We start from the raw sequence: 10,650 nt of genomic DNA, 5'->3' as shown, positions 1-10,650 counted from the left end.
GACGAGCCTGTGTCAATCTCCATCTTGCATGGAGCGCCCTTGATCTTGACAGTGATGTGCAGCTTCTTTTCTGGCAAGGTGGTTGCTTGACCAATGCATGTTTGAAAAGCATTCAGAGTTTTGAAATACGTGCCTTTCTTGGGCTGGCTGCTCCGGTCTCTTCTGAAAGGCTGCTGCTGGCCGGCAGGGTTAGTGACAGCTCTTTTTTGGTTGGATGGCTGGATTGCCCTCCACACCCGTGCCAAATGTCCTTTGCGGCCACAGCACCAGCAGATAGCTTCTTGGAAATGACACATTTGTTGCTGGTGGGGTCCCCCATAACTAGCGCAAGGGTCTTTTCGGTCGCCCTCATTGCACTTGTGTTTCTCGGTTTTGAAGATGTCTTCGTCTGTCTCATCTTCACTGTCGGTCTGGGCCACCTCTCGGTGCACCGGGAGCGATTTTATTGTCGCCTGGGGCTGCGCTGGTCACTGCAGGGTCTCGGCAGCTTTATTGGACGACTCGTGAGCCTTATCTAATGTGATGTGCAGGGTCAGATTGGTTTTGGCTAGCAGTCATCTCTGTAGGCAAATATCTCTAATGCCGCAGATGAGTTGCTCTAGGAGCGCATCATCGAGGTCTCGGTATTCGCAGTGCATTGCGGCCTTGCGCAGGGCGGCCATGTAAGCGCTGATTGACTCTCCCTCTCACTGTAGTCTCTGTCGGAACTCGTATCGTTGCACAAATTTAGATGGTACCGGGGCATAATGTGACCTCAGCGTGGTCTGTAAGACCTGCCACGGTACCGATTGAACCGGGTCGGTTCAGAAAGCGACTCCGCCATGTTGAAGACTTCTGGGCCGCAGTGGCTCAGGAAGAGGGCCCACTTCTGATTATCAGAAAGCCCTTGTAGGTCATTGGCTTCGAGGAAACACTTGAATCTGGTCATGTACGATTCCCACTTCTCCTTCGCTGGGTCGAAGCAAAGGCGGACATTGTGGTTGTCTTGTTCAACGCGGCAGACTTTCTGCCTGGCTGGATTTTTGGGTTGTCAGCTCTTTCTGGTGCTACCTATCTACCTCATCCCACCCTCGTCGCCGGTGTTAAGTTGGGTGAGTGAGGAGACAGGAGACAGGTCTGTGTGAACAGCAGCTCTTTATTTCACAGTGACAAATCCAGCCAAAGTGCAACAAGACAGCTCCCTTTATATAGTATCTTGGCCAGGGGGCTAGCCAATCAACATCGAGCGTTTTCCCTCCTAAAATTCCCTCCAAAAGTGGATACATTACAATAATATTGGTTTACATGTGACCTCAAATTAAATCTGCCAAAAGTATAAAAATTAGAAACTAAGTATAATATAAATCTTGCAACACAGTGTGATAATGGTAGTGTTTTCTTTCCTTTGCTAAAGTGGTATAAAAAGATTAACAGTATATTTTTAAATACACACACACACACACATTATTCAATGTTATATATTCTCATATCTCACACATTTACACATTTCTAATATCTGGCAAAATATATATTCTGGTATTTCAGATCTGATTAAGGAGCTGAAGAATCAACAAATAAATAAAATGTAAGACCTTTTTTTTCTAGATGAGCAACTGCCAGTTTAAAAGATTTTTTAGCTCCCATATTTACCCGTAGTTTAAAAAGTAATGATCTCAAAAGCATAAATATCTTTCTACAATAATGCACTACATATGCATAAAGATACAAACAGTTTTGAAAGTCTTTTGATGGCTACTAGAGGTGCCCATGTAGGATTCTTTATTGGGCCTTTATTATTTCATTTTCATTTTATTAAATTATGACCTTACTAATTGATTGCAATAGCATATTTTAATATAATCCTCAAGGTATTGTATTTCAGTGAAAGTTTATTTTCTTCCTTGCGTTTCCTGAAATTATTGCCTTCTCACCTGGAAGAATAGCTGTAGTCTGAAATCATAGAATATAAACAGGAACAAGGTTATTCAATGAACCACTTGTGGTTGCCACCTTAGCTTTTAGGAGGGCCACATATAAATTAAAGAAAGATGACTTGACAGCTGGATGTCCTCCCAAATCAACATTCAGATTTTTTTATTTTATTTTTTTTTGCAAAGCATTCAGACAAATGCACACTGCCTGTACTGAAAACATCACTAGGATTACAACTAATTTTTCTTCTTTGTTCAAGCGGAACAGAGAATCTTGCAATTCCCCAGCTGAATATTTTCCAACATTCCTGTTGATTAGAGGTTTTCACTCCACAATTTCTTCCTTTTGAGAATAAATATTATTGTTAAAGACCTTGATGTCATGTAGAATATATTAATAAAATATGAAATTTGTTTTTTCATTAATTGCTTTGATTTTATAAAGCCTAGTATGCTGAAAAGGGGATAATTCTAAATAAACTAAAAGAAACTTTTTTTCTTGACTTTAAGAAATGAATTTAGGATATAAGCCTTTGACAAGCGTTTCTGTCATAAAAATGAGAAGATGGAATTGTATGTTTCTACTGCACGTGGTACATTTAATGGAAAACTTAAAGATTGAACTAAATTTATATAACTGTCGGTGTTATCGTGACTTTTCTCCTTTTTTGTTCATTTTATTTTTGTCATTTTTAATCGCCATAATATATACTTTTTTAATGTATAATCACCATTTATGTATTTTTTCCTGTGGTGCTATAAGATTTTGTATTTTGCTATTACAATTTTAAAAAATAAAAATAATTCCATAAAGAAAATCAAAACACTTTGAATCAAATGGAAAAATAATAGCCTACATGGCTTGATCCCATCCGTTTCGGTTTTAATTTGAAATTGTTTTTAATTGGGTTGTTTTAAATTGTGGGCCAAAATTATTTAATTACTTTTTAAACTGTTTTTTAAATTTTGTATGCTTGTTTTATCTCGGCTGTTCACCACCCTGAGTCCTGCTGGAGAAGGGCGGTATACAAATCAAATCAAATCAAATAAATAAATAAATAAATAAATAAATAAATAAATAAATAAATAAATAAATAAATAATTTTGAAGTGAAAATTGTGGTTTTTGTGTTCTGTTAGATACAGCCATGGAGCCTTATTCAAAAAAGTATGGATTTGTACTTGTATTGCTGATTTTTAAAATAAAAGTGTTATTATAAGAGATAACCTACTCTTGACTTCCGGGTTGCTGTTTGCTGCTGCCAGACGTTCCTTTGGGATCGTCAGCTTCCATCGCCTGTTAGAGCCGCCTTCACAACGGAATGGCGGCTTGAAAAAACTCCGTTTCCATGAGGAAACGGAGATAGAGCCGGCAGGGGTGGGTAGAACTCTCTGCGGAGTCCCAAAAGTTTTTTTTTTACTTTTGGGACGGAGCGGATGAGATGCCCCGTATCCCCAGCCGCCGCTCCGGGCTTTGGGAGACCTCTGCTGATGCAGAGCCAGGCGTCAAAAGCAAGCCTGCAAATTTAACAGACTACTCAAAGAAAATGTGAGCTGGACCTGTAATATTGAACTGCAAGTATTTTACTGATTTTTTTTTTTTTTAAAAAATTACTTAAGAGAGAGGAGGAAAAGAAAGAGGAAAAAAAGAAGCCTTTTAAAATGGCGTTGGCTGGAGGAGAGGCTGAAAGGGAAGTCTTTCCGTTTTCTATTACTACAATGTAGCGGAATAAATACCACTGGCTACATTTGTAGACAAAACTTTGCTCCTGTATCTTTTTCTCTTTTTTTTTCCCTTGGAGACCTGATATTGTTGTTGATTGGAAAGAAGTCCCTTTTTTTTTTCTTGCTTTTTTTTTTAACAAAGCCTGCCTGGGCGGAAACATGGCACTGAGACTCATAAAGTCAGATAAACAAGAAGGGGGGGGGATCCCCCCACCAACAACTTAAAGGAACAAGACTTAATTCTTCAGTCTCAGGAACCTGACTTTAATATAATAGAATTTTTTATAGAGGAGATTGAAAGAAGGGAGGAGATTGTGAATCAGCAATTTGAAAAATTTAAGCAGGAAATTAAAGAATTGGTGAAATCTAAGTTTGATTTTTTGGAGAAAAAACTCTCCAAGTGGTTAATGGTTTTACAGGATTTATGAAACAGTTGGACACAAATACTATTGTACTAGAGTCTAAAATGGAAGAAATTCAAGATAAATTGGACAATAGAATTCAAAAAATTGAAAATGATTTGACAAACACTCAGGATAATAGCTTAGAAGAAAAACCTAAAATAGATGCTGATCAAAAGTATGGTAATGCAGAAAATCTGCAACAGAAGATTGAAAAAGAGATTTTAATGGTACAATATAATTTTACAGAATATGCGATAAGATTAAGAGGTTTGCAGGAAAATAATAGAGATGATTTAAGGAAAATATCTTCTGAATTTCTAGCTGGGATTCTAAAGGTTCAACCTGACGAAGTGTTTTGTAGGATCGACAGAGTTTATCGAATCAACTCCTGGATTGCTAAGCAAAGGCAATGGCCTAGAGATGTGGTGATTTATTTTACAGATAAGGAGATTAGGAATAATATCGTTCAAAACTCCTTCAATTCTAATTTGCAATTGTATGGAAGAAAGATTTGGATTTACAAGGAACTCCCACCTAAGATATTGATGGAAAGGAAGAAATTTGGTTTTCTGGTGAATGAGTTAAAAAAGAGAAATATCTCCTACAGGTGGGACGCCCCAGTGGGTATTATATTTAGATACCAAGGAGAAAGATATCAGCTAAATACTGTTGAAAGAGCGGAAGAATTTTATCAAAATAGGTTGAAAATGAACTTAACATCTCCAGGTATAATACAGGATAAGCAGAAGGAGCCGGAAATAAAGGTAAAATATCGAATTACAGAGACTGTACCAGATGAATTGCCTTTGGATTTATTGGATACCCCAGCTGGATTATCTACAAATTTGAGAGAAGAGGCATCTAATCTTAATGTGATGACTTATCAAGGCAAGGATAAACATGGAAACCAATTAGGGGATATACAAGGGATAAAAAAGAAATATGAGATACAAAAGCAAAACCAACAAGACCAATTTACAAAGCAGAATAAAAACCGACCAGATGATACACACTTTATAGAAAGGGAACCAGGATGGAAACCAAACCCACAAAAAGAAAAGAAAAAAAGAAATAGGTGGCATAAAAACAGAAATTTCTAATCAGGCAACAGTGAAGCCAGTGATTTTAAAATATGAACGATTATGTGTAAACACAGAAGAGGCGACGTATTGGTTAATATCATCCTGAGGTTTGTGGCAGATCTCTGCATGGCCGTAATCTGGGGACGTGAAACGAGCCTTAAACTGATGGATTTGAATTATCCATTTTGGAATTTCTTTTTGTGTTGATAAACATATTATATTATCTTGAATCACAAGGCAAGAGAGTTATGCTGGGGCATGCAGAAGATCGGGTTGTTACCCACTACGATGATGGGAATTAATAATCCTGATGAAACCCACAATTATTACTATATGGAATATAATTATAATGTCACTCGGGTGGTTGTTTTTACTTTTATACATATAAGAAGATATTTACTACTGATGGGGGCAGATATGATTGAAGATCCTGAATAAACTGTTGCACCAGTAAGCTATGTTACCCGATTATGGATGTTGGTTCTACCAATCCAGTGGAAAGACCTCAAAGAAGATACTATATGGATTATAAATTTAAAGTCATTGTCTTTTCTTTTTTTTTATTTAGATATAATGGAAAATATAGACATATATTTTTAAGAAGTGTGGGCAGTGAATCAAAGATGTTAAGAAATGTTGTCTATGGCAATTTTGCATGATAGTGGGTGAATAAGCTATTTAGTAGATTGATTAGTCTAAGAAAAGGGATTTTTAAGTGTTATATTTAGGGGAGTGGAGGAAATGGATAGAGTGGAATAAATGTTAAACTAGATTTTATGGGGAAGGCCGCTTTGGAATGTTATAGTAATATATATAGAAGATTAAATGTTAAAGTAGGACTTATCGTATAGTTTTAAAGTGGAGAAGTTATTTTATAATGTCATAGTATAATGTCTTTTTTTTCCTTTCTTTTCTCTTTTTTGATATGTATGGATAAAGGGGGATGTTATAATATTAATAATATTTTTAGTAAGTAAAGGTCAATATCTAGAGGAGGGAGTAAGTAATCTGTTATGAATTAGGTTTTTTTTTTGTTATGAAGAAGTCACAGGGGGGGATGGGTGGGGAGGGGGGGTTAGGGAGGGGGAGGGAGAGGGGGGAAAAAGGGGGAAAATTTGTATTTGAAAACTTTTTCAATAAAAAAAAAAAAGAGATAACCTACTCTGCTTTATAATTTCTTGGTTCACAATGTGCACTCTGAATCTTAATGCTCACCATAAAAACAAGATAAATTTTAGATTCCCTGAGTTCTTTTCTGATTTTCTTGTTAAAATGGGGAAGAGAGGCACCTTCCCAGCCTTTTCTCACATATCTACCCTTGCCAGGTGTCCACTATTTGAGTGGACAGTCTGCTTTTTTCACATTATGTTCACTATTTTTTTTCACAAAATAGTGGACATTTTTTTTATTCAAAAGCTTTATGATGAAATGGTACATAATCTAAAGCTGTATAGTCTAAGAGAATAAGGATAGGAGAATCGTGTTTTGTCTATTTTTTCATAAGTTAGAATGAGACAAAGATCGAATATCCATTGAACTTGATTCTCTGAAAAAATTAATGATGAGATTAAAATAAAAATATATTATAAAATTATGTACAGTTCACATTTTTAAAATGTATTGTAGCTTTTGTCGACTGACCTAAAATGGCGTCGAGTGATGAGAGTGACAGCGGCGAGTTTTCGAATTCTTTAAAACGAAAGAGAGGAGTGTGCAAATACACCAAAGACTGGGAAGCTACTTTTGCATGGATTACCAACAACGAAACCGATAGAACAAATACGACGGCCTATTGTAAATTGTGTCAGAAATCGTTCACAATTGAATATAATAGTATAAAAGCTGTCACACAGCATGCAAGCACAAAAAAAATCATTTAGATAAGGAGAAAATAGCTTCCAGCAACAAGCGAATCAATTCGTTTTTCATTGTTAAAGACTCCTCTTTCAGTGAGAAAGTGACTGTAGCTGAAATGGCTGAAACTTACCATGGGATCAAACACCATATTTCTTTCCTGGCTCAAGATTGCGGTATTAAGTTAATGAAGCAAATTTTTGATGATTCAGAAATTGATGTCTTGTGGAAGAACCAAATCATTAGCTATTGTCAATGAGGTTTTGTATCCTTTTTCTATTGAGTTGGTTCTCAATGATCTTAAAACTGGAATTCCATTTTCTCTCTCCACTGACGCATCAAACAAGGGAAATTGCAAAATGTATCCCGTTGTTGCACAATATTTTACTTGTGAAGAACTGTGTGTGAAAATTTTAGACTTTTATGAGGATTCTTTCGAAGATTCTACATCAATAAAAAATCATCAGTGTGTCGAGTTCTTAGTGATAATGAATTGGAAATAAATAATGTTTCAGTTTACTCAGCAGATAATGCATTGGTCAATTATGGAGTGAACAAATCTGTTTATCAAAAATTATTGCTGGAAAATGACAATATTGTAGCTGCTCATTGCAATAATCACATTTTACACAACAGCGCAAAAAATGCATTAAAGCAGTTATCTTTTGATATCGAAAATGTAGTGCTGAAGGTTTTTGCCGAATTTTCGAATTCTGCGAAGAAACGAGAAGAGTTGAAATCATTTTTTGAGTTTTGCGAGTCAGAATTCCATGAAGTTTTGTGCCATGTTCCAACACGTTGGTTAAGTTTGTTTAAAGCGGTCGAAAGACTTCTTTTAAACTGGATACCTCTAAAATCGTATTTTATTTTTCTTGGATCTGATGAGTGCCATAAGGTTATCTGGAACCTTATTTCGGATCAGGAAAATGAACTCGCAAAGGACGATGAAGCAACAATTTCAGAATAGTATTTATATTTCATGCACTTCTTCATGTCAATAATGCAAGACACCCTACTGAAGCTGGAAAGCAAGAAAATTCTTGCATGTGATCTTCACATTATCATGTGTAAGCTGCGTGATTCTTTGCAAAAAAAATACGATGAGCAGTTTTTTGGAATGAAAGTTTTATTTGCCTTACATAAAAAACATTTGCCTGAGAATGCCGTGCAAAAGTTCAAGAAAGAAGCCATCAACGTGTATCAAAGAGCCATTGTGTACCTAGAAAAGTGGTATAATTTCACCGATTCAGTATATGAGACGCTAAGTTGTTTCAATCTAATTGATTGCAATAATCCTCCAACTTTAGAAGAAATGACGAACATCTGGTTATTATCACCACGGGGAGAAGAACTTCCACCCAACACTCTCTTCGATGAAATTTCTGCCTTAGAAGAAGTTTATGTTCATCTGCAGGGAGATTCATCCCTTGATAAGTGGATGTACTTTTTCAAGAAAGAGCCAGCTCCAAGTTTACTGAAACTGTTCCAGTATTGTGCATCAATTCCGGTATCAAATGCAAATGTTGAACGAATTTTCAGCATTATGGGAAATTTGTGGACTGACGAACGTAACCGACTGCTTGTACCATCAGTTCGAAGTGAACTTTGTATATTTTTAAATATTTTTCAACATTGTACTGAAATTAAAGAATTATTCCTTAAACACAAAGAATTGATCAAAGCTGCACAGTCAAATAAAAAATACACACGACAGCAAAGTAAAATGTAATTTAATATTTTACATATTATTATAATATATTTGATGTTTTGAATTTTAAGTAAAGTTTTGAAGTGATTATTTTAATACGTGTTAAAATGTTTGTAAGAAAATATATAATTTAATTGTAATTTTTTAAAAAATTTTTACTACTTAACACCCCCCCCCCCCGCTTGTCCGCTGTTTTTGGGAAGCAGACCTGGCAACCCTACACATACCTAGCTTGCCTAAGTGAGAATTAATTAATAGCCAGTCTTGATAATGGAGGCAGAGAGAAAAAGAGACAAGGAAGGAAGTCATTCAGATTCTTTCCAACTTCTATTGTTTTCTGATTCTTTTGGTGTTCTATTCCCTGGTATTTCCAGAAAAGTCTAATTGATCCTCAGTTCTTGAGGATGCCAAATTTTATAAAATCTTATTTCTTATTGCCAGGAAATGGGAGGAGAAAAAACAAGGCAAAGAGAGAAAGAGACATGGACGCCAGTAATTCTTGAAAAGAAGCAATTAGATGACGGCGTCAGAAGCAAGGTTTAAATTTTGAGCAAAGGTAAGTTTTTTTCTGAATATTTTTCCGTTTTCAATACTTGGCAATTCTAATGCAAATTAAACACTTGGGAAGTTAATGCTAGTTTTTACCATGTAAAAATATATTATTTACTGACAAGTTTGGGGAAAGCATTGCCCAATATTTTAGGAAATTACAAATCAATCTTGAAAATGTCCGATTCTTATTGTGCAATGATCTAGTATATTCACAGCAGACTAAACTCTGAAGTGTTTTTATTATTTATTATCCTAATCCACACATACAAATGATTGGCAAACACAGATTAATAGGCACTGTAAAATTTAGAAATGAACATGGAAAATATTCTTCCATGCACAAAGTCTGGTTAAATATAGAGAACACCATGAAGGAAATGAAGGCATAGACTTGCTTTCCACTTGGAGTTGTATAGCCCTATAAGGCTGCATCACATAATTTTTTCTGTAAATTGAAAGTGGCAGTTAAAATAAAACGTATGTAAAGCATTTCTTTAAGAAGGAAATTATTTCTAATCTAAAGCTATATTTATCCACTGCCTATACTGCAATACTTGAAACATATCAGAAGAAAATATTTCTATTGATTACTACATGGAGCAAGTACTGTCCATTTTAACAAAAGAAAATGCCACAGATGAGTCCAGGCTTTTTTTCTTCATCTATAATAAACAACCACCTCAAAGCAAAACAAAAGTTTGTTCCTTGGCTTCTCTTTGTTCCAAACATCCTTTTAAAATTGCTATTCTATCTGTGGTTCACAGAGTTTTGAATATGCAGGTGTAGGCCAGCTGTGGCTAATTCCGCTTGGATAAAATTGCCAGAATCTTTACATTTTTTTATTTTTTCCTCTCACATTCCTTGTCCCCAAGGTGAGGTGGGATAGGAAAGGAAAGCATTATCTTAAAAGCCAGTGGTTTCACAATCTATAAACAATGTGGTGTAAAAGTGTAGAAGACATGTCTCGTACAATATAGAGGCAATGCAGTATTGTTTTATTCAGTATGATTGGTTGAATAAATTTCATTTTCCCTTTATCAGTATAGACAAAGCTCCCTAAAGCCATAAACCCCATTGACAGGTGCCAAAAGGTATTTGAAGTCACAGAAAACCTTTTATTATCACTCTTGTTTCTTGTTTCTTTAATTATCTTTGTATTTCTTCTTCCTTCTCTTTCTAAGAGATCTCTTCTCTCACATCCCTTTCTCGTTTCAGCTCACAAAGTTTTGCTGTAAACATACAAATATGAGTTATTGCTCATATAAAGCCATTCTTCTCCCAGATTCATTTTATGCCAGCAAAAGAAAAGAAAGGAGATAATAAGTATGATTCTATTTTAGGGTTTATTAAAGAGAACGTATATGTAAAATGATGGGAGCAACTTAGACTTTCTAAAAATATGACAATAAATATACT

This window comes from Pantherophis guttatus, chromosome 4 (genome assembly GCF_059756535.1).
Source record: "Pantherophis guttatus breed Tessera chromosome 4, ASM5975653v1, whole genome shotgun sequence".
NCBI lineage: Eukaryota > Metazoa > Chordata > Lepidosauria > Squamata > Colubridae > Pantherophis > Pantherophis guttatus.
This window is presented reverse-complemented; position numbering follows the sequence as displayed.